The following is an 18,493-nucleotide window of genomic DNA, read 5'->3' as shown; positions in this document are numbered from 1 at the left end:
TTTCACAAATGAGCAGAGGAATGTCCAAATGGGTGACAGTGAACTCGCTAACCCTGACAGTTGGTCTTTTTACCACCACACTGAAATACACCTTTTACCACACGACCCTCCTTTGTTTATATACCGTTTATGACATTATTTGTTTGCAGTAAACTAACTGTCACTGACGTTTCGCCATAGTTGTGCTGATGGGGGACATTGGCAAAAGTAACGACGCATAGACCTTAGCTAACTAGTGGTATTTAACACACTAGAGTTAGCTAACAGCAAGCTATATGTTGAGCAAATACAGTTAGCTTTGTGGCTAACCAGCTAACTTTAGCTCACCTAGCTGTTGTATTTAACTAAACAGTAGGATAAGCTGGCTACCAGCTATGGCACAAGATGGACACGAGCCAAACTTGTTGTTAGCACATTACAATGTAGCTAGTATTGATGGGTAATGCTGCATTTGTTAAGCTTTTGTCAACAGCAAGCACCAAAATAGAATAAAAATGGCATTGTTGTGTTTCTCGCGTGATTTCATTGTCAGTGTTCTAGCAGTGTTTTCCAGAATTCGTAAATCATTTTTTTCCAGACTGGAAGCAACCGGTTCAACTCCATTCAGATCTGTATGTTCCCTGAGCTCAACAACGGTCTCATGTCCAACCTCCAGCAGGCAGCTCGTTTCCAACAGCTGCTGTGAGGAGGAGGCCTCTGCGCATTGCATTAGGCCAAATGTACCGATGTTGTAATAAATCCTTGGTATCGGTTCATTTTGACATTTTTACTATAACAGACACTTTATTAGGCAGATGATGCAGGCAATCACTTAGTCGGATGGCTACAAACCGTCAGTATGGACTGTCAGGCCTGTTAACAGGATCCTTCTATATATCCAACATCTAAACAAAGTGATTCTATGTGATGCCCCTCCTCTCAGTCTGTTCCCTGCTTTGCTATTTTACATCAGGCGACATCAGGGCATTCCCTAGTAGCAGGGAAGCTAGCCCTGCATTTCAAGCTGTGAAAGCTCCACAGAGGCATTGCAAGGCCACTTTTTGGCCCTGTTGTTGGCTGTTTACATCAGTGAAACGTGGAGAGGATGCAGACAGGCTGTGTAACCCATTTTGCAAAGCTTATTTGTTTGGCCCGTAAACTGTTTGAAAAGCATGGAATTTGGTAAAATCAAGACTCAGGCAAAGAGCCAAATATAACCCACCGATGATTTGATGCATAATGGATCGGTCCCTGCTGTTGATATGAACAGTTGTTCAGTTGAATCCAAGCCTACATTCTGTCAGTGGTGTAGCTTGCATATTTGTTGTGAATGCTGTTGCTCCATGTGCATTTCTGTTAAAACATGTGACAAGAAAAGGAGATCCTAACATTCTGTCTAGAGTGATTCACTTGTCACAGCTGTGGCCCAGTGATGTATGTCTGAAGATTAGACATGTCATTTTTGAGTCTTCTATGTAGGGCATGTAGTCTTTATGTCTATAAAAGGTGCACAGATTTAGTGACACTGCACAATTGTTCAGGGATTATATATAAATAGGTATATTCTGGAGTGAGCAGGATATTTATTTTCCTCCTGGTCGTTCCAGCTCCTGCTCTGTTCCTTCACCCTTGTGGTTTGAATGCTATTTTGACCAGTGTGCCAATTTTCTCTGTTTAATGCCACACAGTGTCTACCTAGTCCTGCTGTGCGTGACACATCTATCCCCACAGTCTCAACCGATAGATACATAAACAGTACAACACATACACAAACACATTGATGTAGGGCCTATCAATACACTAATTAAATGATTGATTCTTTTTTATCTTACAAAGACTTCAGTATTCCATGCTGGATTTGTTTTGTTTTGCTTTATACTGATATTGTAAACATGTCATTATTCTTTTAAATGGCTTAAAGACACAATACGTGGAAATAAATATATATATATATATACACCAAAGTACTGTAGCATAGTTTTGTCTTTACTTCTCGTTATTGTAAGTGAATACACAGCTGATTACAAATATTATTGCTAGCATTCAATCCTTCTTTAAGTTCCTCAAGTATAATTAAGATGTTTAAGTACTTCAGGAGAATGAAAAACCTACTATTTTATGAATATGCTGTTTATCGTCAGCTATGGAAAAGTACTCAGGTCTTCTACTGAAGTAAAAGTACACACACACACCATATGTTTTAAATACTCTGTTACAAGTAAATGTCCTACATACAAAATCTTACTTATGTAAAAGTACAAAAGTATTATCATCCAAATGTAAACTACTTGTTATGGAAAATGGCCCATCATATATCATAAATGACTGCAATATGATTATGCATGTGTTCATCACAGCTGGTGAAGCTGGAGCTAGTTTTACCTTCTCTATATGCTCCTGGATATATTTAACCAATCGTTATATGACAATGTTTATTCATTCATGTTTTATTTTATTATATCTAATAATCTGTATCTGTAAAGTAACTAGTAACTAAGGCTGTACAATAAGTGTAGAGCAGTAAAAGTACTATTTTGTCTTCTAAAATGTAGTGGAGTAAAAGTATAAAGTAGCATCATTTGAAAATACTCAAGGAAAGTACAAGTCTCTCAAAATTGTCCTGAATTTCAGTGCTTGAGTAAATGTTCTTTAATAGTAAGCATGAAGTTATCCATCATTAAATAGTATATAAATACATAATTCAATATTTTCTATAAAGCACTTTTCAAATACAGTTTTGTGGTTCACAGAAAAGCAGTAAGGGACTTTAAATGCTTCTTTAACAACTTGTTCTCCCTGTTCTCTGGTCAATCTTTCTGTTAGTACATTAAATATCTGATTCATTTGTGTCTGACTGAATCATATTGTTAAAACAGTGATTGTGAATGACTATCATTAGGCTGAAGTGTCATTGAAACAACACTTTGACATTTTGGGACATTCACTTTCTAAGCTACTGCCTCTTGCTTTGCAGAGAGACTGGAAACAGAAAAACCGCTTCAATCAGTAAAAAAGACACTTTGTGGTTTAACAGGGGTTTAGTTTGCCTTGGCCTGACACATTCACTTCCTGAAGTCTCTGCTGGTTGCCTGCATACCAAGCAAGAACATGCTAATGCTGCTGTCTTTCAAGATAGATATGTTAGCCACCACAACAACACCTAGCTAGGTTGCAACAGCAATAGGCGCATTCACACCGCAGTACTTTTCCCACAAAGGTTCATGAGAACTTAGTTCATGAGTCACTTGGCGTTGGACCATGGAGACCACAGGAAACATAAAGTATATTCAAAGAAGAAAGAAATATTAAAAAAAAAATTAAAGTCTGAATTCCCGGAGAACAACACCATGAGACAGAATTAGTCTTCGGACAAAGTCAACGTTTTGAATCTGGTCTAGGCAAAAATATAGTTTAGCTAACCTTTCCAAACATGTCATGTTGGTTAACTGTTTCATCTAGTTTAGGCTAGCAACCTGCGTTATATTTCCAGAGCTCATGTTTTATTGCCAATGTTCAAATGTATATTGACGCATTCAGTATGACGTTCATTCACTCACATTCATGCATTTTGTGATGTACAAGGACACTACGCATGCACCTTTGTTAACATTGGCAGATGATGACATTTGTGTCACACTGACTCTTGAGTAGGTAGGTATCGAGCCCCGGTATTAAACGGGCCCCGGGGCTGAATTATTAAAGACCGTGGTACCGTTAAGTAAGGTAAGCTCCGACGTTATCGGTCTTGTTATCGGTACTGGAGACGTAACAAATACATGTTGTATGTATTATTGTAACACAAACATTATATTGCAGTTTTGGTGTCGCCAACTCCGTTTCTAATACGCAAAAAGACTGCAAAATGCGTCAATGATTATTTTAGTGTTTTCGATCTTTCCAATCCAGTCGAGAGATCTCTCTCCCCCGCTTGCTTGGGAGGGGGCGGGGCAGTTTACACACACGCAGCTGCTACATGCAGCAACACACACACGCACGCGGAGAAAACGCACTCCGAAGTGTGGTTAAACTTTACCCGTCTCGATGTGCACAATCCTAGTTACCAAAGGCGCAATAAGTGTTTAGCATGTAAGGGCGGTAACACGAGCAATTTGTCGAAACATTTAGCAAAAGTGCTCCACATCCAGACGGAGGAATGCACCGGGTTCAACTGTCTTTCTAGTAGCTCTGTAGTCCCCATCCACGAATAACGTTTCCACGTCAGGTGTTAGGTATGCTAGCAGCAACACACGGACATTATACAAACATGGGTTAATGATTAGAGGTAACAGTTATTTATTTTGTTAAAGTTTCAGCTATTCTGTCATCTGATTATTTAATACGATTTGTTAAAGCATTGTTGTTTCTTTTGATGTGAAATATTATTTATTTAATTTATATAAAAAGTAATGTTAGTTTTGTTCACAATTTGTTTAGTTAGTTTATCTTGTTTTCCCCCCCAAAAGAACCGATAGGAGTACCGTTAAAAGACCGGACCGATAAGCGGTATCGATAAAAGTAGTAGTACCGTTAAAACCTTAACGATACCCATCCCTACTCTTGAGCTGATGCCAGTGTAGAAAGTATGATACTTGTGTTAGCCTGTGAACTGCTTTAATGAACCATCAATGCTCTGGTATACTATACTGTAGCCTACCTGGCCAGCAGGAAATGGATGACAGACTAGCTGGTAAACATAGGATAGGAACATGTAGCAGCTAAAGAGCCAGATATTTCCATCATCCCAAAAAAGAGCTAAGGTGAGAAATGACTTAAACTGTATCGGTGAAATTGCTGTTTCTGCTCAATATGGTAATAGAAAAATGGTCTGCTATCACATTTGCCACAACACCTTTTAGGTCATTATTTGCAAATGTTGAGATTACAACTTGATGCACTTTCCTTATTTGGCCAAATATCAATTAACCATCCTTTTTTTACTTCTGCATTCGTGGAAGCGCTATTAATGCACTAGGGGATTATTCACTTCCTGACATTTACCATGAGATGCTGACCCTCCACTTCACACTCGGAGGCAAACCCCCCCCGAGTGATGTAGGTCACAGACTGACGAAGCTAACAGAACTTCATCATCAGGGAAAAATCTGACATGCAATCCTGAGGTCAACAAAGAACTCTGGACATCCTCCAATCGTTGGCTGGGCCTTAAAATGATGTCCTTGAACATCACAAACATAATAGAGAACCGCAGTGACGCGTCCTAAAACCCGGATGTAAACTTCTTCCGGTTCCTTCGTCAAAACGCAATGCAATTTCTCCATAGGATTTTGGAAAATAGCTCGAAATAAGGTCTGTGGTTGACACACATTTAAGAGAAGGATCACGTTTTGTTCAGCCGGATAATCTCCACATGTCTCTCCTACTTTTATAATTTTTGAATCATAAATCTAGTCGCCAAAAGCGAAATGCTAACGTTATGCTATAAACGAACTACAAGCCAGTACAGCAGCGTCGCACTTCAACGTCACGCCAATTTAAGATCGTTTCAACTGACTTGCACTGAAACTGCACTTTGAACACTTTAAATATATTAACATTTTAAACTGTATACCCCGTTTATCTAGGCCCTTTTTGTTTTATGTATAGGCTACATGTCACACTGTGGGAAACGATATTTCTGGATGTATAACACATGTAGAATTTGTTTACAATAAAGCTGACTTTGACTTCCGCGTGCTTGCATATTTTAACAAAGCTTTTCATTTTAGCCACACTGAATTTAACTAGATGTCATGGCTGTGTCAATTACCAGTCTGATATCGTTTTACAAAGATGACAAGAAGAATGGAGATAGAGGAGAGAACCACTACAAGTCAGGACACGGGCAGCCTAGATGAAGGTGTGCTTACCGGTGTTGTCAGGGCTAGCATGAGGGACAAGGTTTATAGAGTGTCGGTGAGTAGTTATAGCAAGAGTACCGTTAACCTAGAGTTAATTTATTCACATTAATTCCCATCAACAAATCCATTTTATGTGTCACAGGAAATCTTTATTAGGCAAGGCAAGTTTATTTATATAGCACTTTTCAACACATGGCAATTCAAAGTGCTTTACAAAAAATGAAAGACATTAAGAAATGGCATTTAAAATCAGTCATTAAAAAGCAAAGCTAATAAAATAAACATTAAAAGAAAAAATACATGGATAAAAGTTACAGTGCAGTTTAAGATGTGAATAGTTCAATTAAAAGCAGCGGCAAAAAGAAAAGTCTTCTTGCTGGATTTAAAAGTAGTCAGCGTTGCAGCGGACCTGCAGGTTTCTGGGAGTTTGTTCCAGATGTTTGGAGCATAATAACTGAATGCTGCTTTACCTTGTTTAGTTCTGACTCTGGGGACAGAAAGCTGACCAGTCCCTGAAGACCTGAGAGATCGGGATGGTTAATCATTTAGCAGGAGGTCAGAAATGTATTTTGGGCCTAAACCATTCAGTGCTTTATAAACCAGCAGCAGTATTTTGAAATCTATTCTTTGACACACAGGAAGCCAGTGTAAAGACTTCAGAACAGGAGTGATGTGATCCACTTTCTTAGTGTTAGTGAGGACTGCAGCTTCCTAATAGATGTTTTAGTGAGACCTGTGAAGACACCATTGCAGTAGTCCAGTCTACTGAAGATAACGGGACAAGTTTTTCCAAATCCTGCTGTGACATTAGTCTTTTAATCCTAGATATGTTCTTTAGGTGATAGTAGGCTGATTTATTAACTGTTTTAATGTGACTGTTGAAACTCAGGTCAGAGTCCATGACTACACCTAGATTTCTGGCTTTATCTGTTGGTTTGAACATTGCAGACTGAGGCTCAGCGCTAACTTTTATACGTTCCACCTTGGCTCCAAAAACCATTACCTCAGTTTTATCTTTGTTTAATTGGAGAAAGTTCTGACACATCCAGTCATTGATTTGTTCAATGCACTTACTCAGTGTTTGAAATGGAGCATAGTCTCCTGGTGAAATGGTTAGGTAAATGTGTGTGTCATCTGCATAGCTATGCTAACTTATTTTGTTGTTCTTCATTATCTGAGCCAATGGTAGCATGTAGACGTTAAAGAGAAGAGGCCCCAAGATTACACATTTTACACACCAGAAAACACAGAAATATCCATGAAATAAACATACAGTAGGCTATAATTGGGAAGGCATTATAAATGTAAATATATTTTAAATAATAAAACAATCCCACCACCACAGGTATCTACAGGAGAAGAGGGAATTCTCTCCACAAAATGTGAATGCCCATGTGGAGAATGGAAATGCAGTCATGCGGCTGCATTAGCCATCTTTGCCATCCACACTTTCAGCTGCACTGACACCCCCTGTCAGTGGAAGAAGCCAAAGGCAGCTAAACGTACGCATTCAGTGGAGGAGCTATTTCCTCCAACCAATAACTCATTCAACCCGCTGACAAGAGAGCCCACCTCCGAAGATCGTGACTGGCTGAGGGACAGACTCGGGGGCAGGTTCTCAGGAATGTCTTGGCTTCTCTCCCCCGAGCCAGAAGAGGAACACTACAGCTTGGAAACACTTACTGTTCTTAAAATTCTCAAATCTGTTGGGCATCAGGGACCTGAGGCAATTGTGGCAAGCATGGCATTGTCTGAGGAGCAACAGAGGGCAATTCAGGTGGCTACCACTGGTCAGCGAACCAACCCAAACTGGCATTTGTTCAGGAAAGGAAGGTTGACTGCCAGCAACGTTGGAGCTGTCCTGAGGTCAAAGCGTGTGACTGCTTCCCTTATTGCCAGGGTGCTAGGGCAACAACAGGCCCTTGGTGGTGTTTTGTCTGTACAGTGGGGGACTATGAATGAATGTGAGGGCGTCAGGGCATTCACCACTGCAACCCAGATGCAGGTCCATGAGTCAGGTTTGTGGCTCTCCCAATCAGGAGTGTTGGGGGCATCTCCAGATCGTCTGGAAGGGTCTCCCGCTGTGCTGGAGGTAAAGTGTCCCTACGGAGCCAGGGAAATGACAATTAGTGAAGCATTGCAAGTCAAGGGCTTCTGTGTCAGTAAGGAAGAGAAACATTCAGCCTGCGTGAGGAGCATCCTTACTGGCACCAAGTGCAAGGTCAGCTTCACCTCACTGCAAGAAAGAAGAAGAAATTGTGAATCGTTTTTAATTTACATTTACTCGCCTTTGCAATGTTGTGGTTGTTAGAGTGTTACCCCCTAAACGCACCAGGAGCGTCTGCGCCACGTTACGTTGCGGCTGCACCACGCTGCGACCTCCTCCTGCGACCTAACACACCAGGCGCGTTTCAAAACGTTGCGGAAGCGGAGCGTCGTGTGTGCAGCCTCGCAGTTCTTAATTAACTTTAAAACATTAATATGTAGTTGTTACCTTCCACTCCACAAACTGCAGCGACTAAAAACCAGGCCTTGTCCTTTCTGATGTTGTCCTTGTAAAAAGCATTGGTTACATCGTATACAATGGTGTGTTTCTCCACTTCCATTATGAACTCCTCGTCGTCCATTGTGCGTATCGTAGTGGAGGTGTTGTGATGAAGGAGGGGGGTCTGCTAAATTAGTATATACGCGGGATGGGCCTGGCCCGGATGCTCACCTTTCCACTTCCTGCGAGGGGGGGGCTGCCTGTCCGACCTTACGGCTGCACCGCGGCAAAAATAGGATTCATCCTAATTTTAGAGAAGCGCTGCGCCGAGCCGCTTCTGGGACGCGTCTGAGACGTAACGCGGCGCGTGTGGTGGAATAGCACCCATTGACTAGAGTGGCCGCGATCCTTACGACCGCCGCGGCGCAGCCGTAACGCGGCGCAGCCGTAACGCGGCGCAGCGCAGACGCTCCTGGTGCGTTTAGGGGGTTAGGCTTCCTGTCAGCTCGTCTGTTGGGAAGATATAAAATATTAGTTTCATGGAAGTCACATCGTCACAAATAAGAGCATTAAGACATACAGTACATAGGCTAAAACATAACATCTAAAGATATAACCTTGCACTTTGTCTCGTGAACATTTTCACTATTTTGACATTTTTATAGATCAAAATTGAACTAAAGAAATAAAGGTAGATTAATCCATATTGAAAATAGGTGTCAGCTGCTACACTAATTATAATAGTTATATTTCTTAATTAATTAAGATATTACTGTATTGATCCCAATTGGGGAAATGTTTGTGTTGCAGCAGCATAACAAGAAAAACAAAATATAAGTTATTATATATACAAAAGTATGTTAGGGATGGAATATTAAATTGAATATAAATGTAAACTGTACATGTGATGTTACGTCCAAGAGAAGCTATGGAGCAGAGAGTTCTCTGCCAGCCAGAGGTGATTTGTTATTAGTTCAATATGTCAAACTGATTTCCCTGACTACAATCTTTAGTTACATGGTGAAACGTTATGCTGCTTGTACTAATTAGACTTATCATATAAGCCACACAGGTTTTAATAGGATGTATTCATTATCTTTACTTATTTTGCGGTCTTTTCAGCAGTGCCATCTCTACAACGGCGATACACTACCCATCATTTACATTTCACCGTGACATGGACAACAATGTAACGTCAGCTTACCTCATGGCACGAATCCAGACTCTCCTTTGGAAAACATTGGCCGGGAAACGATAGAACGAGCACGTTTCATGCGAAGACCTGTGGCTGCAACCCGGAGCAAAGCAACAAACCATTGCGTAGCTAACTAGTAGCGCTAGCTTTAGCTAACGTTAGCCAATGAAACGAACTGCCGAGTAAAATTGGAAAACACTGGCAATTAATTGTTCTATAATTTATAAAACTACGGTGTTAAAAATGACCATTTCAAAAATAGAGATTCTAATGGTAAGATATAGATATACAGATACTAAAGAGACTACAGATAGGCTACTAAAGATAGGCAGGTACTTGCTTTCAAGCAGAACACAGGGGAAAACAAACTTAGCGGGAGTGTTTACGTGTGTAGGCGTAATGACGTACAACGGACTCGACCATTTCTGTAGTCCTATTCAGCCACTCGGTAACAACCATCGTTTTTCAGACACGTAAACTCTTCACAAATCACCAGTGGGGTCACTGCTGATGTATCTACTGTCGTAGAACAAAACGTGATTTATCTCTTAAATTTGTGTCAACCACAGACCTTATTTCGAGCTATTTTCCAAAACCCTATGGAGAAAATACATTGCTTTTTTGACGAAGGAACCGGAAGTGCTAAAAATGCTAACTTACTTCCGGGTTTTAGGACGCGTCACTGCGGTTCTCTATGAGGTAGCATAATGGAGTGATCAATTGGGAAAGTGTTGACAAAGTGCCAAGGATGAAGACAAAGCTTATGGTCCAGTTACACAAGGACCTAATGGCTCAAGGTAGCTGACCCAGGGGCCCCTAATCCCATAGCTGCCCCTTCAGGACACCTTGGATTAGTCCAAATTCATTGAACACACTGTTACTTTCTCACTGAGGGAAAAGAAAGACAGAAAGGCACTACAGCTTCAATAAGAAATATTAGCTGTGTGCTCATCAAAGTTGTGGCTTACGTAGTTTTTGCATGCTACTGTGGTGGAGTGAATAACTGGAGCAGGTCTTGGACCACTGTATTTAGCTCAGGTAGCATATTAAGTTTCAATGGCTCATTTCATTGTTTGACATTGTCACCTAAACTTCCTGTCCAAACTTCGTACTTATCACCGTCAAGAGGGTTATGATTTCAGTTTGATTTGTTGGTTTGTTTGTCTATTTGTCGGCAGTATTACCAGAACACTACTGAACTGGTTTTCATGAAACTTAGTGGAATAACAAAGCTTCTATTTCGGAGACAATCTAATCAAGGGATCGGCGCAAGCATTGTTTTTCATTTATAAAAGCGCTCTCCAAGTGCCCTTCTCTTTTATTTATGTTTAAGTTGTGTAAACCTACTAACATTTGGTTGATAATTCTTCAAGACACTTTTTTTTTTACAGTTTTAAAAGGACTCACAACAAAGGCTTGTGTTGAGGCTTAAGTTTGTTTGATATTGAATGTGAATTCTATACGGTAAATCCACATATTACTTTATGGAGGGCATTAGTAGTTCAGCAGTGGGTTGTATATTAATCTCTGAATGGATGGCTCAATCCTGTTCCACATGTCCCAGCGTCCTAGCTGAGCCCCGATAGCTCACAGGAAGGAGGCCAGCACCTTGAATATTAACTCCAACACCATCAGTGATAAATAAATGCAGTTCATTTCAGTTTAACTACAGATTTTAAAGGTGGCAAAAGTTGATTTGCTGCAACAACATTAAAAAGGGTTAAGGAAATATAAATAAATCACAGTTTGTAAACGCCCATGTGTGGATGTTCCATGGATGTGAAGGGTTTTTAAAGAGTAATTCCAGTTTGTTATGTTCACAGTTTTGGCCTTTTATGTCTTTTTGAAACAAAAATATCTCTTTGTAAGTTAAATGTTGACCATATTTACGAGCTACCAGTGTGACTTATTTGAGCCTGTGTTTCCAGAGGCGGCACACATAAACCAACCAGTAAAAAACAATAGCTGTGAGCTTAAAACAATATCAGCTTTATATTTGATCAACTTTTTTCATATTGCAAGCAGTCATGTTGTTGTTATAAAATACAGTGCTCAGTTTTACTTTTATCTTTCAAGTTTTCAGAGGTTAGGAAAACATTTGAAAGAAAAAGGTCATGGCCTTAGCCTGAAGCTGAATTCATGCAATGTGTGCTGAATGATAAGAACATGAAAAAGAAAAACCCTCTCATATCCAGATGTGAGAGCCTTAGACAGATTGTAAGCTCAAATGCTAGCCCTGCAGTTTTACCATTTAAATTACTTGATTATCTATTTTTGCTATGTTTAGTATTTGTACTGGTTAACATAATAAATCAGCCACAAACAAACTGTGCATGTCTTCTTAAATCTGCTGATGTGTTCATTTTAGATTCTGTTTAGATGCAACTGTTATGGAGGCATTACAGCCATTTTGCTATTGGTCGGTTGACACTTTTGACTAAGTGTGAGATATAGCAGCTGTTAGAAATGACCAATATCAGCAATAATGACAGGAAAGATGAACAAAAAACAGCTTAACTTTTACTCTTTTGAGGCCCTTGCAGGCGAGCTAGAGGGATCATTTTGACAGCAATGGATTTTTTGGAATTCTATACTTTGCTCGTCATTTCAGGCCACCTTACTTAACAGAAATCAGCTTTTGAACGATTTTTAAGTGCCCTTCCAAACAAGGTATCGAAACGTTGGTGGTACCGATGGATATGTTGGACCTCTTCGTTTCATGCTATATGTATATCTCCGCACTAGGTTAAGAAATTAACAGTCTGATCAACATGGTGTGAATGCAGCATTTACGATTCAAAAAGTTGCAAAGTATCATAAAAGTTTACCACAGATCTTATTTTCCGCAATATTCAAAGATCCAATGGGGAGATTCCATTTTTTTTTTAGTCGAGGGAGCCCTTGCGAGGCTGACTTCCCGGATGGCCTACAACAATACCTCATCACTACTGTTACGAACCCACTAGGGATGAGGAAGTTAACACACACCAGATGGCTTTGGTAAATAATTATAATAGGGTTTAATGAATAATATATATAGACATTTTATTCATTGGGATAAACCCCTTGAGATGCACCATCTCGTTTTCAAGGGGGTCCTGACAATAGCAACAACTTCCATCCATCCATCCATCCATCCATCCATCTTCTCCCGCTTATCCGTGGTCGGGTCGCGGGGGTAGCAGTTCCAGCAGAGAGCCCCAAACTTTCTTTTCCCTGGCGACATCAACCAGCTCTGTCTGGGGGATCCCAAGGCGCTCCCAGGCCAGCAAAGAGATATAATCCCTCCACCTGGTCCTAGGTCTACCCCTTGGTCTCTTCCCAGCTGGACGTGCCTGGAACACCTCCCTAGGGAGGCGCCCAGGTGGCATCCTAACTAGGTGCCCGAACCACCTCAACTGGCTCCTTTCGACACGAAGGAGGAGCGGCTCAACTCCGAGTCCCTCCCTGATGACCGAACTTCTCACCTTATCCCTAAGGGAGACACCAGCCACCCTGCGGAGTAAACCCATCTTGGCCGCTTGTATCCGCGATCTCGTTCTTTCGGTCATGACCCATCCTTCATGACCATAGGTGAGGGTAGGAACGAAAATGGCCCGGTAGACAGAGAGCTTTGCCTTCTGGCTCAGCTCCCTTTTCGTCACAACGGTGCGGTAAAGCGACTGCAGTACCGCTCCCGCTGCTCCGATTCTCCGGCCCATCTCACGCTCCATTGTTCCCTCACTCGAGAACAAGACCCCGAGATACTTGAACTCCTTCACTTGGGGTAAGGACTCATTCCCTACTTGGAGTGGACAGTCCATCGGTTTCCTGCTGAGAACCATGGCCTCCGATTTGGAGGTGCTGATCCTCATCCCAGCCGCCTCACACTCTGTTGCGAACCGATCCAGTGAGTGCTGAAGGTCGCAGACCGATGAAGCCATTAGAACCACATCATCTGCAAAAAGCAGTGGTGCAATCCTTAGTCCACCGAACTGCAGACCCCCTCCCCCACGACTACGCCTCGAAATCCGATCCATGTATATTACAAACAGGATTGGTGACAAAGTGCAGCCCTGGCGGAGGCCAACCCTCACCGGAAATGGGTCTGACTTACTGCCGAGGACCCGGACACAGCTCTCGCTTTGGGAGTACAGAGATTGGATGGCCCTGAGTAGAGACCCCCTCACCCCATACTCCCGCAGCACCTCCCACAGTAACTCCCTGGGAACTCGGTCATACGCCTTCTCCAAGTCTACAAAACACATGTAGACCGGAATAAGCGTACTCCCAGGCCCCCTCCAGGATCCTTGCGAGAGTAAAAAGCTGATCCGTCGTTCCACGACCAGGACGGAATCCGCTTGTTCCTCCTCAATCTGAGGTTCGACAATCGGCCTGACCCTCCTTTCGAGTACCTTGGAGTAAACTTTCCCGGTGAGGCTGAGTAGTGTGATGCCTCTGTAATTGGCACACACCCTCTGATCCCCCTTTTTCAAAAGGGGAACCACCACCCTGGTCTGCCACTCCTTCGGTACTGTTTCCGACTTCCATGCAACGTTGATGAGACGTGTCAACCATGACAGTCCCTCAACACCCAGAGCCTTCAGCATTTCCGGGCGGATCTCATCCACCCCCGGGGCTTTGCCACTGTGGAGTTGTTTGACGACCTCAGTGACCTCCCCCCGGGAGATTGGTGTTGATCCCCGTCATACTCCAGCTCTGCCTCTAACATAGAGGGCGGAGTTGTCGGGTTCAGGAGTTCCTCAAAGTGTTCCTTCCAACGCCCTAACACTCCATCAGTTGAGGTCAACAACGTCCCAACAACAAAATGAAAGAAAACGTAGCCTAAGCCGAACAGAGGAACCAGAAGGGCGCAGGTATACTGCTAGTAACTGAAAGAGGACTCTAGAAGTGAGCCTATGTACACACACACCTGTAATCACTACCTATCACTACTAATGGAAGGAAGCTGCAGGGAAATGCAGCTAACAAGGGGAAACAAAACACGCTACTCTAAACACATATCTCAAAACGCTACTCTAAACACATATCTCAACACGCTACTCTAAACACATATCTCAAAACGCTACTCTAAACACATATCTCAACACGCTACTCTAAACACATATCTCAAAACGCTACTCTAAGCCCATATATAAACACACCAAACACACAACACTAAACACGGGTCACAAGAGTCAAACACAATCTACTAGCTCAAGTCTGAAATGTCCACGACACAGGAGAAAAATGTGTGAGGCGTCTGATCGCAGCAGAGCCTCCCGAGTGATAGTTGTCCCCAGGCTTTGTAGTCATCTCCGGTAGGTGTGCGCTGGGATTGCACGGGGATTGGAGCGCGTCGGGTTCCGGCGTGCTCCAATCAGTGTCTTCAGAGGCGGACCAGGAGATGGCAGCCAATGATGTTGGGGCAACTGCACAGCTCATTTACATACATAAACAGCAAAACAGAATTAACAGGACCGGAGAGGCGACGGCCGTCACAACTACTTAACTAGGTTGTTACATTTGTAAGCGACGAACACACAGCCGCGGACTTCGCACGCCGCTACCCGGAATATTTCTCTCCAACGTGCGTTCCATAAGCAATAAACTGGACGAGCTTCAGCTACTGGTTAGAAACAGAGACTTTTCTTCATCTTGTGTTTTGTGCTTCACTGAGACCTGGCTGTGTGGATCGATTCCCGACTTGGCGCTGCAGCTGGGAGGCTTCCAGCTGTTCAGAGCGGATCGTGACACAGAGCTCTCTGGCAAATCAAAAGGTGGAGGAATATGTTTTTACACTAACAGTAGCTGGTGCAACGATGTGACAGTGATTCTTCAGCACTGTTCTACCACTCTGGACACTTTTATCATCAACTGCAAACCCTTTTATTCCCCCCGAGAGTTCTCCTCATTCATACTGGTCGGTGTGTACATCCCACCGCATGCGAACGTGCAGGAGGCACAGTGCACACTCGCCGACCAGATACTGTGTGTGGAGAGGACTTATCCGGACTGCCTAGTTATTGTTCTTGGTGACTTTAACAAAGGCAACCTCAGCCACAAACTCCCAAAATACAAACAGTTTATTAAATGCCCCACCAGAGAGGGGAATATTTTTGGATCACTGCTACACCACCATCAAGGGAGCCTATCACGCCGTCCCCCGCGCTGCACTGGGCCACTCTGACCACACCATGGTCCACCTGATTCCTGCATACAGGCAGAAACTCAAGCTGTGTGAACCTGTAGTGAGGACATTCAGGCAGTGGAGCAGTAAAGCTAAGGAGGAACTTCAGGCGTGTTTGGACTGTACTGACTGTTTAGGACTGCTACTCAAAGTCTGGATGAGAGGCTGTGACGTCATACATCAGCTTCTGCGAGGACAGCTGTGTACCAACACGCACCAGGGTGAGTTTCAACAACAACAAGCCCTGGTTCACACCTAAACTGAAACGGCTAAGATTGCAAAAAGAGGAGGCGTTTAGGAGTGGCGATAAGGCACGTTTTAGAGAGTCGAAGTACGTCTTTGGCAAGGCGGTGAGAGATGCTAAACGACAATACTCTGAGAAACTCCAACACCAGCTCTCAGCAAACGACTCTGCTTCTGTCTGGCGTGGTCTAAAGGCCCGGACACACCGGGCCGATTTTCGGCGTCGATAGATGTCTGGCCGCCGATGAGCGCCCTGTCGCCCTACTCAGATTGGTGTGTCCTGCACTGTCGTGTATTTCGGCCATGCCGACATCTTCTGCCGCCGATTCAACATCACTCTGATTGGCTGTTCAGCTTAGCGAATCAGTGCATGAGAAGCGAAACGGAAGTGAGGGGACCCAAACAAACGATTAAGCCCGGGAAAGCCCCATGAGCTTCTCGTTGTAAAGTGAAAATGGAACGCACCTCGCACACGCTATTTGTTGTTTGTTGATATCATGCAGCCTGTTCTTCTTCTCTCGGTCTGTCTTCTGGTTGTTGCCTCTTTTGAGGAATACACACTACCGCCGCCTGCTGGTTAGGAGAGTTATTGCGCATGCGCAGTGCGTGTACACGTGCTACTTGGCCGTCTGCAGAAGTCTTTGCGGTGTGTTCCAGTGCGACTGTTGGCCAAGACGCAGAAGACGTGAGGCGACACAACAATCGGGTCCGTCAGGACGTGTTCTTTGGTGTCAGTGTGGTGTGTCTGGGCCACAAAGCCTCTTACACACCAAACTAACACCAAAGAACACATCGCCTCCGCTACCGGTCTTTTAAACAAGCCCCCACTGACACTTTACCTCAGCCACAACGTAGTCTCTATATGCATTACATTAATGCGCACAATGTTCAATACTGCTTACTGCACATATTCTTATTTCATATTTCATAGTTTATATTCTATAATTCATTACATTCTATTTCGCTGTAAATTACTGCTTTATTTTATTGCTAGGCAACTATATTTTATTACAGTTTCCTTAAAGATTCTTTGTTTTATATGGAGATTCTTTGTTTTATATTTTATGTATGCACCACGACATCAAGTCAAATTCCTTGTACGTGTGAACCTACCTGGCAATAAACCAGTTTCTGATTCTGAAACCGTTGTTTTGATGATTAATTGTCTGGTTTTTGGAATTTCATCCGTTGCATCCAGACTGCTTTTCGGGCTAAACATTTCTTAAAGAGGCCCTTTTATGCTTTATAGGATTTTCCCTTTCCTGTAGTGTGTTCTATAGGTCTTTGTGCATGAAATAATCTGCAATCCCTCCAGGTGGAGTTTCTCTCTCACACACCCTGGCTGTAACACCCAATAATAGTCCTTATTATAGTTTAATATCAGTATGAGAAAAATAAATAGCTTTTTTAACAATTAAGCATGTAAACATGTCACAGTAGAGGCACAGAATACAAATATGAATCTGAAAATCTGAATAATAGGGCCCAAACAAACAGTCAATATGTAGCCTTGCACTGCTTGGCCAGACCCAAAATATGACCTGATTTTCTTATTGTTATAGAGTTGAAAGAACTTTTCTGCAATTTCTCCTGGTGGGGGTCAAGGGTTAAACCTAGGAAGGGATTACTAGTTATCATCAGGGCCACACTGTGCTATGTTGTAAGAACAACACATTAACCTTTGATCCTTAACCTCCAGTCAAGAGGTTTAATGTCACGTGACAGCATGTTGTTCCAGAGCTTTTTACCAGATGACCCTTTGCTTCAGCAAAATAGTTGCATTCTTATGTTAATATTTTGGATAATGTGGAAAATCCTACATGATGTAAACCTTTTGCTTTTATAAACACATCATTTGGATCACCCTTTGGCGGGCAGTAGGTGTTTAAAGTAGTAGCCATTTCTCCTACCCATCTATGCAGTTGTAAAGAGACCTGTTGGCCTACTGACGAATCGTTTTCATAAGGAGCAGCTAAACATAGACTTCACCAATGTTCCTGCCGCCATTGGACCGGACAATCGCACACAAACACGCACACGCAGTGATAACATACATTTAGATTTGAGCTATAGAACGTGAGTAAGTGAATGTTATGGTAATGATTTCTTTCTTAAACCATTTTAATTTGCTGACAATGATAGACAAGCATATATGTAAGTTTTGTGCATTAGCCTAACATTCCCCATCATTGTTTTAACATCTTGAGGCAAGGAATGCACGACATTTATCTTCTTTAAATATTGTTGGAACTTGTGTGATGATGATTTAATGAGCGTTAAAATCACTAAAAGCGTAAATGTTACATAAAATAAAAGTTAAATATAGACCAAAACACTAAGCTCGGCTTAATTTGACTAGGTTTCATTTTAATCATCATCACCACACACACACACACACACACACACACACACACACACACACACACACACACACACACACACACACACACACACACACACACACACACACACACACACACACACACACACACACACACGCACACACACACACACACACACACACACACACACACACACACACACACACACACACACACACACAC

The 18,493-nt window shown here is 42.5% G+C and overlaps 1 protein-coding gene across 4 annotated transcripts in view; it reads left to right on the top strand.

The window, feature by feature from the left end:
* The window catches only part of ranbp10 (RAN binding protein 10), a 60,847-nt gene that overhangs the window by 686 nt on the left and 41,668 nt on the right, over positions 1 to 18,493 (top strand). The gene's annotated exons all lie outside the window — the stretch shown is intronic.

This window comes from Pseudochaenichthys georgianus, chromosome 6 (assembly GCF_902827115.2).
Source record: "Pseudochaenichthys georgianus chromosome 6, fPseGeo1.2, whole genome shotgun sequence".
NCBI lineage: Eukaryota > Metazoa > Chordata > Actinopteri > Perciformes > Channichthyidae > Pseudochaenichthys > Pseudochaenichthys georgianus.
The sequence above is the reverse complement of the archived record's forward strand: the minus strand, read 5'-3'. Positions and strand labels throughout refer to the sequence as shown.